This window comes from Frieseomelitta varia, unplaced genomic scaffold, assembly GCF_011392965.1.
Source record: "Frieseomelitta varia isolate USP_RPSP 00005682 unplaced genomic scaffold, Fvar_1.2 scaffold_643, whole genome shotgun sequence".
NCBI lineage: Eukaryota > Metazoa > Arthropoda > Insecta > Hymenoptera > Apidae > Frieseomelitta > Frieseomelitta varia.
This window is the reverse complement of record NW_025110416.1, coordinates 77,762-91,089: the sequence shown is the minus strand read 5'-3', so window position 1 is coordinate 91,089 and position 13,328 is coordinate 77,762. Positions and strand designations below refer to the sequence as shown.

The 13,328-nt window shown below is 40.6% G+C and overlaps 1 long non-coding RNA gene across 2 annotated transcripts in view; it reads right to left on the bottom strand.

Moving 5' to 3' along the window:
* The window catches only part of LOC122534839, a 37,784-nt gene that overhangs the window by 14,228 nt on the left and 10,228 nt on the right, over positions 1-13,328 (bottom strand). The window contains exons 2-3 of one of the 2 annotated variants that reach the window (XR_006308004.1): positions 7,509-7,587; positions 5,260-5,650 (exon numbers count right to left, since the gene is read on the bottom strand). This is a non-coding gene — a long non-coding RNA (uncharacterized LOC122534839). Of the gene's footprint in view, positions 1-5,259; positions 5,651-7,508; positions 7,588-13,328 lie in introns of those variants that run through there. The other variant, XR_006308003.1, reaches the window with a different exon arrangement.

Genomic DNA, 13,328 nt, shown 5'->3' with positions numbered 1-13,328 from the left:
GTGGATAACTCTTGGCCACTCGCGTGCCACGCTTCGTCAAAAAATCGCGAACTCTCCAACAAAAAAAATCTCTCGTCGTCTCGATTTTTCTTCGGAAAAACTTACACGGTAGCCTGCTACGTTCTTCCGGAACGTTACACCGGAGAGGAAGTTCCGCGAGAGAGGCAACGATTGGCGGATGTCCAAATGCCCGATCGTTTCGTAGCTCGATCGCGCTCGTGTTTTGGAATCGCGCCCACGCCGCCACCCCGTATGGCCGTATTAAATATTTACGGCGACCCAGGAGGAGGATAACGAGTCGAGTAGGTGGTCGGTGATTTTTCTCCGTTCGTCGAGATTTCGCGATCGTGCACCGAGGGGAGAAAAGTGAAAACGAAGGAAAGGAGGATCGGTGGAGGAGGCGAAAGGTGAAGGCGCTTTGTTCGGCGCGTCAGCGAAACTCAAGAGAGAGAGAGAGAGAGGAGGCACCCGACGAAAGGATACGTCCAGCCTTGGAGCGAAAAAACGTAACGGTCATTCGCCCGCAAGGTGAAGAAAAGTTGGCCGTAGCCAGCCACTGACCGGAGCCAAGGAGACGCTCCGAGCGATCGCCGATTCCTGTCCGCTTGGACGAGGTGCCTCGCGAGACCGGTCTCCTTTTTCTCTCCTTCTCTCTCTCTCTCTCTCTCTCTCTCTCTCTCTCTTTTCTTGTGTTTCTCGGCCTCTTCGCTTTTCTTTTCTACTCTTTACGTTCCGCTGCCCCTCCTCGTGACGGACCGGTCCCGGAAAATTACCGAGAGCGATCCTTCGAACGGAAACTTCTCGGCCGAGGTGTCTACTTGCGTTGCTTCTTTGCAACGCCGTCGACGCAATCGCAACGAATTTACGAAGTAGCCACTGATTCTCATAAATTGATAACTGATAAATTGTTCTGTCTATAACGTACACGATTATAGAACGACGATTATATAACGTTGCACCGTGAATATGGTTTTATCCACGCACGTGTCTTTTTACACTTATTGATTTCCTGTTGTATATTTCATTGGTTCGTTACAGAAATACCAAACGCTTTTCTACGGTAATCATTAGTAGATTCGATTAGTGGCAATTAACTTTGAATTCGAAAGTCAGAGATTTGAAATTTAGATCTCGAAGAGCAATGGAAAACTACGATCGGCTTGTATGGTCCAACTTAAGGTTTCGAACGAGATGAGAGTTTTGATCATTTTCCAACTGATTTTTCAAACTTATATTTAAACTTTCATCTGATTCTTTACGAACGAGGATGTGTGTTACAGGGAAAATGTGAAACGTTTTTAAAAATAAATATCAAATTCTGGTATGTCACTACCTTGATTAAAAAATGTAGCAAAAAGTTTCCTCGACAACTTTACGGATCACGTAATCCGGTTTGTTGTATTTAACTCTTTTAATCCCAGTGAATCCAAAACAAAGCTTTAGAGTAACATTCTTCAAAATAAATATGTAGAATAATATTTAGTCAAAATCTTAATTACACGATGATACTGAGTAATATCTTCCCTAAATGCTTCCTATGAAAAGTGTATTTAAGTTTCGTTCTACTTTTCATCCCGGAATTTTCAAAAATCTCAATTATTTCGCAATTTTCAACAATCTACAGTACTTTGTACAACATGTACTTTCAGATATCTAAAATGAAAGGATACTGAGTCAAGAAATGAACAGGTTAATATCTACACAGAGATTGAAATCGACAGTAAACGGAAGATTTCTACAAAGAAACACTCCCTACAGAACTATTATTGAAGTTGAAAAAGTCAATTAAAATTACTCTTGAAAGAAAAAAAAAAAAAAAAGAAAATGAATATAAGTATCATTGTAGCTTTATGTTCCAATACAAAGGACGTGCGAGTACACGCGCACGCACACGTCGTTTCTTTTCATTCTCGAGTCCATACATTGGACATTGTACCAAAGCACCCTAAGTACCCGTATTTTCCCTTTGATAGCTCTACCTCGGCGCAACCTCGGCAACACCTTCCACAGTTTACGATCCCCGTAAAGCCGGCTCGCACATATATACCCGAGGCGCGCGCGTTTTCCATGCCACGCCGTCGTGACTAACTAACCGATCGGCCGCGGTCTCAACCCGACAAATCGGCGCACAGAGTTGGCGTGTCAAGCAAGAACACAGAAAAGAAAGGGAACAACCAGGCGTATCGTTCGAGATCTCCCGAGGCATCGATCCGCGAAACCCAACACCGCGAGCAGCAGCACCGAGTAGCGAGAGAAATAAATCTGGCAATTTGCAGGACACCCCTCCTCTCTCACGAACTAAAGAAAACGATCCCCCTGCTTCGCAGGAGCGGACCAAAGACCGGATTTATATCGAAAATACGAGCGATAGTTTCGTCGTGCAAGCAGAGCGTGTGATTTATCAGCCGGCGAAACTACGCTCGCTTTCTTTCGCGCGTAGTTACGCGATGGAGAACATTTGTTTCGCGTCGCCGTCGGTATCGTTGCACACGTCGGCTCTTAATATTCCGTGGCCACCGATCACTTATCAGCCGGCACGTGCGCCGGTCGAACGACATTCCACGCAAATACCATCGATCTAACAATGCGACTTGTCCTGTCCGAAGCTAGAAATAATTTGTAACTCGCGCTCGACCGGCGAATTAATTCGTTCGGCCGTACGTACAGCTGCCGGTTTATCTGAAATTACCAACGGCTATTGTTTCATTGGTGCAAGGTATGAAAGAGAAATTCTGTGGGATAAATCTCCAATTAGAGTGTAAACTAAAGGAGCGTGAGCTAGAATTTTTTTTTTTTTTTTTATTTATTTATTTAAGCTTTGGAAATCTGATTTACTACAGCCATAGCTGTAGAACTAAAATGATAGAATGAGAATATAAAGTTTGTACATTAAGGTCACAGTCTGCAATAACAGGGCGGGATATTTGGTTTAGCAACTGTTGCGCCGACTTTTAGAGGCAAGGATAATTTCTACTTGTAATATTTAAGTCTGAGATACAATGAAAGATGTTAGATTTCGGAGACGAATGTTGATAATATACTTTAAAATATATTTACATTGTTTTCTCTTTTTAAATGACGATTTATACTGACTTTAATCAGAATTTGTACAAGCTTTTTATATTTTAATTTTTTGATTTTGATATGTTGTAACATATCTCGAGCAAGGATCGTGATTCAAAAGTTAGGAGAAAAGGGCAATTGTGCTTGTTATATTATAACCGTAATTGCACTTGTTGCATTTTCCTCGGGGCTCTACTCCTTTACAACACATCAGAACTGGGATCGAGCAATTTATCAAAAAAACTATTTTTCTATCTCAGTTCCATTTTCTAAATTACATTCAGAAAAACACGAATCTGCGCAGTCTGATAATGGTGCATTTATATGACACATTTAAATTAAAAAAAGAAGGTAACGTCGAAAAATTTTGGTAAGTAATTTTAAAAATTCACGTAGTCGTACGTATATAGCGACCGTCTTTCTGGAAGTGAAATGCTTGGAACGAATTCTCGAAATACGTTCTTCAGCACTGGATCTAGTTTCGTTAATTTTCCACTTCTCGAAGATAAAGGGATGTTTTATCGCAGTTGAACTGAGATTCCTCGCTTATCTGCGTGTGAATATTATCGTTCTTCGCTCGAAGCTTTTTCAATGCGCTCGTTAAGCGTTTCTTGAGATGTAAGTTCTTCTAAAAAAAATTTTCGAATAGCCGCGACGAACGACAGTGCGAAACGAACAGCTCAGAATCTTTATTGATTAACTGTATTAAGTGAAAGAAAATATGTTGAATACTGTAATTTTTAAAAAATTTGGGATTTATAGATCTTCTTGTGATAAACGTTAGTTTATCAAATTAAATAATGTGTATTTTCGAGTAATTCAATGTTAATCACGATTTTCACCAAATATTAGTACTTTATTTCATAAATAACATGATTCAGTGCAATGCACATTGGAGTCATATTATTTATCCCATTGTTTCTGATGCTCTGAGGCATTAAACGTTGCGTGCTGACACTCAACGAATTAAAAGTTATTTTTTAAAGCTGATCTTTCATTTCTCAAACATGTAAATGATTTTGTCTCATTATATATACTATTACTAATCTACTATATATAATCAAAAGTTAAAGTTTTAATTCTCCAACGTGCCTTTTGTATATGATATTTTTTAAATCATCAATTCTCATTATGAAATTTCGCAAATGTAATATAAAATATAAAAAAAAAAACCTAAACCAATCAATATTGCATGTTCTGCCCCTATTCGGATAATGAAACAGAGAACGCAATTATTATTATTGTTATTAAATCAATTAATCAGGTAAAGTTAAATAAACTATGTGAATAAATAATATGTTTCTTCGAGAAGCTCGATAGATAACGAAATTGAGAAACTAACACCAAAATGGAGTTTGGAGATCAATTAGCTTCTAAGGAAATATATGTATTTTCGAAGGGAACCAGAGACGGACAGACAGAGACAGGATTAGATAGAATTGATTTAGAGAAACGACCTTGACGACAGATTGTTAGAGGAACGATCGAAATTAAATTGATTCGACGCGGCACAGGGTAAGTTCGCGGCACTCTGTCGCCATAAATTTCAACTGATTCGTGGTACGAATATTCATGTCCATTCGTTACCGCGAAAGTCCGCAGATCCCCATACCGGATGAAATAGTCATCGAAAGGTCATGGTCAACGAGTTTCCATGTTCGAAAGCGCTTCAAAAGCGCTTCATTAACCCTGACAGGGGTTGTTGTCTCGAGAAGTCTGTCGAAGTTGTGATCTGAGAAGTACACCACCAACTGCTATTAATATTCGGACACTACGTATTTAAGCTGTAACTTTACAAAAATTAAATTTTTAAATTATAACTTTAAGTTATAATTTTCTAAAAAAAGAATCTTAATTTAGAGTTTATTTCAGTTGTACGACTTCTTTTTACAAAATTATGAGAATTTCGTATATACTTAGTGTCCGAACACTTAGTGTGTTTTCAAAATATTTATAAAAAGATCTTGGAACTGAAAACGACCAAAGAGACAATCTTTAGTATACCAAAGAGTTAATAATCCTCGTTTTTCCTTACATACACATTTAAAATTTACAGATATACGAAAATTTCCAACTGACTGTTACCTCTCAGATGTTATACGCGTCATCGAGAAATTCTCCTCGTCGTTAATTTGTTCCAAGAGCCGCGAAATGAAAACGTGTTCCTCGTTCGTAATAAATAAAAAAAAGGAAGGAAAAAAAAACGAGCAGCAATATGACGGAAAAATAAGAGGCAAGGCCGGGTAAATAACGTGCGCGGAATAATCCAGACTGTAAACGTCACGACGAGTGACGTCGTTGGCGAGAGAGTATCGCGGAAGTAGTTCCGTCCGCGGGTGCCAGGAAATGAAAAATACCGCGGCATTATTTCGTCAACTTCCGCGTGGGAAAAATGTCAAGGATACCGGTGCGCGGAATTTTCATAAAATAGGGGGGGAGCTTCTCCTCGCTTGCGAATCAGCGCGCGGCAAACGAAATAGAAATTCCTCTGTTCTTGATTCTCACCGGCAATTAACCGCGAGGCAGCGACGATCGAAGCCAGCCGAGTGGAGCTTATATTTTCCACGGCGGTGATGAGGGTGCTTCACTTGAAAAAAAAAAAAAAAAAAATAGAAAGAGAAGGAAAAAGAGGGAAAAATTGGGATCAGAACGTAGAGGAAAAGCAGCAGGCGAAAGGAGGCCACGAAGCATTGCGAGGAAATTTCTATCGTTCACATTCGCGATCGAACCACCGAAGCTGCACCACCGAAAACCATTGTGGATACAACCATAACCGTAACGCGTCTATTTCGAGGCATCTGCGCGGCTACCTCGCCGTTGAAATTTCAAGCCGCCCGATAATTTATCGCGAACAGGTTCGTGTCTTATCTCGCGCGCGTATCATCTCCGGTTGAAACGTCAGGCGTCTGAAACGAAAGTCGGAAGAAACAGCAACCGAAAGAAATCGATAACGAGCCGTAGTCGGCCATCGTACGTGTTTGCCAGGCACGTACTAATTTCGCTGTCCATTCTGCGTTGCGAATCGATGATCGTAACACGCGCGCGGAGAGTACGGGGAACTCGTGCGAGTGACAATCGGTCGTTGAAGCTGGGTGGCGAGGAAACTTTTTTTTCCTCACCACGTGGGCCACCCTCCACTATCTGCGCCCCCTGGCTCGCTGGCAGCGCTTTATGTAACGCGGGGCGGCTGTTCGTAATCGAGTCGCGCGCTCGTACACTGGCTCCGCAATAATTTTGGGATTTAACACACAGCTGAGCGTCACATGGCATCCTCGCCGCGCGGAGAAGAAACGGGAGAACCCCTCTCGGCGGATAAGGGTGGGAGGGGAAGGAACGACGGTGGCGGTGGTGCAGCGAGCGAAACGGAATCGTCGACGAGGAGGGTGGCAAGGGAACGAGCTCCCCCAGGACGAACTTGCCCCCTGGATTGGCTCGTGCGCAACCCTATCGCCCTCTTTTCCTAGTCCGCTCCGCACCGAGTATTAATAATTTAATGCGTTTAATTTTGCCGGATACACGCGCGCACCACGCGTCCCGCAAACTTAGAAATTTATGTCGCTGAATTGCAACGTTGCTCTCTCCTTCACGCGCGACCACTCGATCGTTTAATATGTATAGTACGCGCGTCTGGCGCAACGACACAGCCTGAAAAAATTATCGTCGTGCACCGTGGCAAGGAAACTGTATCTTCAGAGGCGACTCGGCGTGAATGGACTAGCGTGATGAATTTCACGCGAGTGATTTACTTGGTCGAGATTGATTCAGGAAATTCGAGTCCGCCGATTCCGGTACTGGGCGAGAGCCGCGTAACGGAAATGCAATTTAACGTGCCGCCTGGTGACTAGTTGAAAAGGTCAGGCGTGCGCGCGCGTGCGTGCGTGAATTGACGATGACGAGTAGGGTCGAGGACCGGCGAAATTGAAATCACGTGTACTATACGGGGAGGTCGATAACGAACGTGCGATGATCGCAACAGGATTTGGTGGCGCCATCCGCGTATAAGTCGCAGAGTTCCCGACTTCCTGTTGCTCCGTCGGTAAGGCAGTCGTTTTCGAAATTAATTTTACCCTTTACGATCGATGGCAAATACGGTATCCCGCGCGTATTAAAAATAAGACGTTTCAGTATAGTTGAAATTTTATCCTATTACAGTTTAAAGGTTTATCAATGAACAGACGTGTTGTCCAAAAAAAAAAAAAAAAAAAAAAATCACGTTCTGAATGAAAGAGAATTGCAAGCAATAAATTACGAATTCGATTGTTAGAGAAATAGAAATTCCAAGATCCCTTATTAATACGAAGAAGCAAATCTAATTAGTTAGTTAAAGCGAAAATGCTATTGCCTTTGTAAATGGTTATATCAGCATTATGTTTTGCAATGTTTAATTAAGCGTTAGTTTAAAAAAAATCGATCGATAGCTCGGTGCTGATAACTCCAACATCTACGTTACCTTCTCGCGAGGAAGGGCGCCGCAATTCCTCCTTGCCCGGCTCTACGTTAAGTATCCATGGAGTTGGCCCTTACCTGTAACAAAAAAAAAAAAAAGTATAAAAAATGCAAAACAAACGATACAATCACATGACAAAGAACGCAGTAATTACACAATGATAAAGTCTGAAAGATTCCATATCCCGACGGAGAATTTGATAACAGGTGTCGATAAAAGAGGACTCTGTGCGTAGACATAACTCGAAATAAGATCGAAATTATATCGTGCAATTACACTGTGTAAATTAAAGTATTTTACACTCGTTTTAAGTTAAACTCGCGTTAACTGTCGGTCGATTAAGTCACTCGGAGAATTATCAAACGGAATCATTGAAATATCAGAGAGCAATTTATTTGACAGATATCCAAGATCTCATATCATCTCGCTAATTTAACTTGATTAACATTTGACGTAAAAAATATAATTAGATAGGAAGATCCCAGTTTTCTTGGCTTAACAGAATTAATTAAACGGAGGCGAAGCGTACTGTTTAACCATGATCGTTTCTTTTTTCAGCTAGAATAAATGACTAATCGCATTCGTTGATACGAACCGCACCCATCTCTCTCCTTCAAAATTTACAATACATTTCCGTTTTGGTTAATCTTGCCAATAGGCGATCGACCATTCCTCGTATTATTAATAATAAATCAGTGCAACGTTACAGGCTATGTGGATATTTTTACTCCACACGATCGTTGATCATTGGAATTACTGCGAAATAATAAAATGCCAAATAAACTACCAACTGTTCAATTTTTGACTTCAATAGCAAATGAATCTTCCGAGAACGACGCCGTCATAATTTAGACTTAACGATCATTTTCATAAATTGATTTAAGAATAATTTCTACAGTTTTAAACGGTCGCATGTTAATTTCTGAAATTTAGTATTATTAAAGTGTAATAGTGTAGCAACTTTTGGTTGCACAGATGTAATCCCTCTGAAATTAAGATACAGGATAAATTTATATTGGAGTTACGATGGGAGCTACAAGAGAGCATCGATTAAAGCAAAAATAAAAGGTGCTTAAAAATATCTTTCTCTAGTGTGCTTATAGCAGAGCTGCGATAAAAGTAATTTCACTCGTCTAATCATTTAAATATGAACGAAGAATTATCATTATCTTCAACTTCCGCGAAATAGTACATTGGAACTAGTCAACGTGATACATTACGATATGAATTTGGAGAATAAGAGTTAGCTCCAAGTATCTCTGAATATCTCCGTTATTTTCAAAGGTATGAAAAAACTTTGTTAACGAAAGTTATTCGATACAGAGGAAGCCGTAATACGACACTAATAATTTTTTTGTGGACGGAAGAAGAGTTTCAAATAACAAAATATAAGAATAGTATCACATATTTTATTTATTAATCGATGCAGCTCGATGTTTCCTATAAAGAAAAAAATATTAACCTTTATATATTGGAGAAACTGTTATTTCAGTAAAATAATAATAACAATAACGATGAAAACGACAATAACAAAAAGATGGTAACATTTAATTCTTCACGATTTTATCTCGTTGGTCATCTACGAAACTTCACTCTCTGCTTCGATATAAACATTTATATCACAATACACGTTGCACTCACAGTTTGCCGCGGCTCCAACACACGCGCGTGCAAACGTACACAAACGTGATGAAACTTTATGAATCTCATGCTCGTGAGTTCTTATTGCTTACCGTAATAAGATTCTCGTTTAGGTCGCATTTACGACGATCGACATTATCCTAAGCAATCATGTTCGACGAACTTGGAAATACGAGAGTGCAAGCGAAGAGAAAGAGAGGGGGAGGGAGAGAAGGGAGATATGCAAAACGAGCGAATTCTGGGCTCGATGAACACGAGTCCCCAATTTTCTACAAACGCTCGAAGACTTGGCGAGGGTCGGCTTCGATCAAGTCGCCGAAACGCCAACCACGACGCCTGTTAACGCGATCGAGCAGTTTGCAAATTGCGCGCTACGTAATTACAGTCCTCGTCAGACGTATATAGGGAAGAAAGGGCGGTCGGTGTCGGGTCTCGACGTGGAGATTTCGACGAGCACGACGTTTACGCTACGCAAACATCGGCGTGAAACGGTGTTTCTTAACATCTTGATTACCACGGACCTTCTGTAAATAATTTTATCGCAAATGCCAAGATTTGCTTCCTCTAAAAATTAATGTTTTTCCAAAAAAATGATGAAATGAATTACGCGCTGTCTTGTTTAGCCGACGCAATGTGAATACCTAAAGGAGGATTCATTTGCAAGTTTAATCATTTGTCCTTTCGTTGGTATTAATGTCTCATCGTTGCATTTGGCTCGATAACGAGAAACAAATCAAGTCGAAAAAAAGATCAACTGCAAGACCATCATCGTACTTATTGCTTGGAGCTACACCAAGTGAAAAGATCACATTTTCTTTTAACGAAAAAGAGTAAAAAAAATGTATAAATAGTGGAATTGCTTCCTTCTTGAGCTGCAGACGCTTCAATTAAGAGTAATTAATCTTCGCCTATCGATGGCTGAGTTCATTCGAATCTGTCTGTACAAACAGTCGAACATCATTTCCTATCCTTTCACCGAAGCTGACGAAGATGAATGCAACAAATGTTCTGATCACGTTTGCAATGTCGAATACATATTTTATATTATACAGAAATATCGTTACTTTTGTAGAATCAATATAACTTCAAACTCTAAATAAATTAGTTGCTTTTTACTTGTCTTTCTTGTTATTTTTTAAATATTTGAAATCTGACGAGTGTGCATATCAATCGTATATTTTATTTTCTTATTTTACGCATGAATTATAATGAATAAAAAGTTGCAAACTTATAGAGACACGATTGAAAAAGGAAAAACCCGGGATTTTCGAATTATCACTCTGAGAGTGTTGCAGAGACAATTATGAAGATTTCTTGACTAATTATGAAGATCCGATTCATTTATCTTCGTAATTTGTCCAGTGGAGAACAATAACGTCGCTCTCTCTGATTTATGTGATAAATGCATTTTACTACGAGTTTCGCCCCGGTTATCATCATGAACAAATGTATTATTTTGAATTGCATCGTTTCATCAATATATATCTAATTATGATCAAAGATTGTTCTCGCCTCTTTTGGAAAACATTCTCTTTCGAAATGTATCACTTTCAAATATATAATAAACAAAGGTTTTCATTCATTTCTAATTAATTAAATTTAAATGTACATTTTCAAATTCAAACCTTCTCGAAAACTCGAAGCCTTTAATGAAGCAATTTTATTCCTTTTCTCTTGTGTTTATCATATAGTTTCAAAGGATGTGACAATTTCATAAAACAAATTCGATTAAATCTCATTCAAACAAACATTCAAACAATATTGCTCTTTCAACAATATAAACAGCAACAACTCGTGGCTCCAAAATGACCCAACATTCGCAGTCAGTCACTGGACCATCCACCGTGCGAAGATCGACATAGACGAAGGGTAATTAATTCTGACGATAGCCAGTGGAAATTTTGGAAAATCCGTGTCTCGGTTGACGAGATCGTTTATTACATCCCTGAATGAATTACTAGGGGATTCCAAACTACGTGCCGACAGAAACAGTAACAAACGAATCGAGTTAGGGAAAGTAGACGTATCTCCTTCGCCTGTCCCTTTTCAATTGAGCGAGAGGCCTCCTTTGCCATTTCACCCCACGAGTTCCGAGAGAGGGGAACTCACCCTCGTCCACACGTTTAGTCAACGTGTCGTTCTGAATTTTATACGCGATCGAAGGTGACGGATTTCAACGATCGACGGACCTGTTGAGGCCATTATCGAGAGAAGGAAGATAAAGCACGGCACTCGATCGTCGAATCAAGTTTATACGAATTCGAATCCGGTAATTCGATAATAGGATGACTTTTTCCCTGAAAAAAAAAAGAGAGAGAGAGAGAGAGAGAAAGGGAGGATCGGAACGTCGCTATCCACGCGGTTAACAATTCAGAAGGCCTCGACAAAGGGAAAGAGAAAGAGGGTATATCAGTTTTAAGTTCCATCGGAATTTTCAAGTCTACGCGCCCCGTTTGCTCTTGGCAAATCCCGCCCTCGAGCGTGCGTGAAACCCGCTTTTGCAAAGTTCGTCTGCTCTATTGCAAACGACTGTCGTCGGAGAAAAAAAAAAAAAAAAAAGGGAAATAAATACGCGATTGTAAAACGAGCGCTGCTGCGTGTCTACGATTTTCGTACGACTGGAAAATGCTGATAATCGCCGCGGCAGATTTATCCATGATGCGCGTTAACGTTGCCATTAATATTGCATCGACGTTCGCTTCCGGGCGTCGGATAAATTTTATCCGGGGATGAAACACCTCGTTCGCGCGCGCCGGGCAATTCCGCGGGAATTTCCATTTGTGACCGAGCTTTCTCTAACCGAGCTCTAATTACAGGTGCAATCAGTCGGTATACACGCACATGTGCGCGACCACACTCGCGCCGGTGGTCCGTTGCGTCGCGCGTATATATATATATATATATATATCGACATTGATTGCGACAGATAACCGAACAAAACTAACTGCCATCATGCATATATACACGCGTCTGTGCATCTGCACGTGCGTGCCTGTGCATTGCTTGATTCGCGAAAGGGGTGGACTTTGCCCAGTCGCGACGCCACTGGCCGGAAATCGAACGATGTTTTACGCCAGAACGTGGCATCCGCGCCACGTAAGAAGCCCCTTTCCGATTGGGATCGCGCCGCCATTTCCTGCAGATGGGATACACCGGCCGAGTTATTCAAGTCGCCCGGATCAATCGCCCCCTCTCCCCTCCCTCGCTCGTTCATCCACCGAATTGCTCTGATTCTCCCAGCTATTTTTGGAGGCCACACTCGCGCGTGTCCGCGTTATGTCCGTTTTCTTTTCTCTCTTCTTTCTCCGACTCGATCGGAATTGCCGATTTGGAATGGAATTCGAACGGCGATCTATCGCGATTGAAAAGTTCTCCGTCAGAATTTCATGTCCTCTTTCTTTCCTATTCGGTATTCTATTTTCTTTTTTATCGTAACGTAACGACGTCGTTAGTTGCAGCGACGTTGATAGGCACCAGGAAAATTTACGTCGTTACACGGTCGGCATTGTCCATTAAAACGTCGTAATGCGCCCAGGAGAGACGGCAAGTTTGTTCGGTTCATGGAGCAAGTTCATAGTTTCAACTTCGTTCTACCAATTACCAGAGCTAAGACATCCGGCTCCCTATCTCGACTATTGATTCCGATCGCTCCAGTTTCTCCGATGTGCCACGCTCTTATTTTCACATTTATTTATTAAAATTTTTTTTTTTTTTTTGATGTTATTTTTATCGTAACTGGTGTTGTGTTTCGTGTCGAGCTGAGGCTCGTCGAATTCCAGCACACCGAGTGAAATATAATGCTTGGAGAAAAAACGAGCCTCAGACATGGATCGAATTGTGAATGAACACGAAGTGCAATTCAACAAATAAAGTTTGCTTCATGAAATTGCTGCGACGATTAATCGCAAGAAATGCAGTCATCGCTAGAAAAATGTTCTTTGTCGATCGTGAGAACCTTACTCGTTGATCATTATAATTATACGGACAAACGAATCACGACGTTGCATTCTATAAACTTTCAAAATTCCTAAGAAAAGAATTATTACTACGAATTATTAGAAGTAAATACTCCTTGTCGTGAATTTTATCTTGACTTTCGTTCTGAATAAACGCACGCTGATAAAGTGAAAAGTGTATCACTTTGAACTGCGTTGTTCCTTTAATTAACAAGATAACG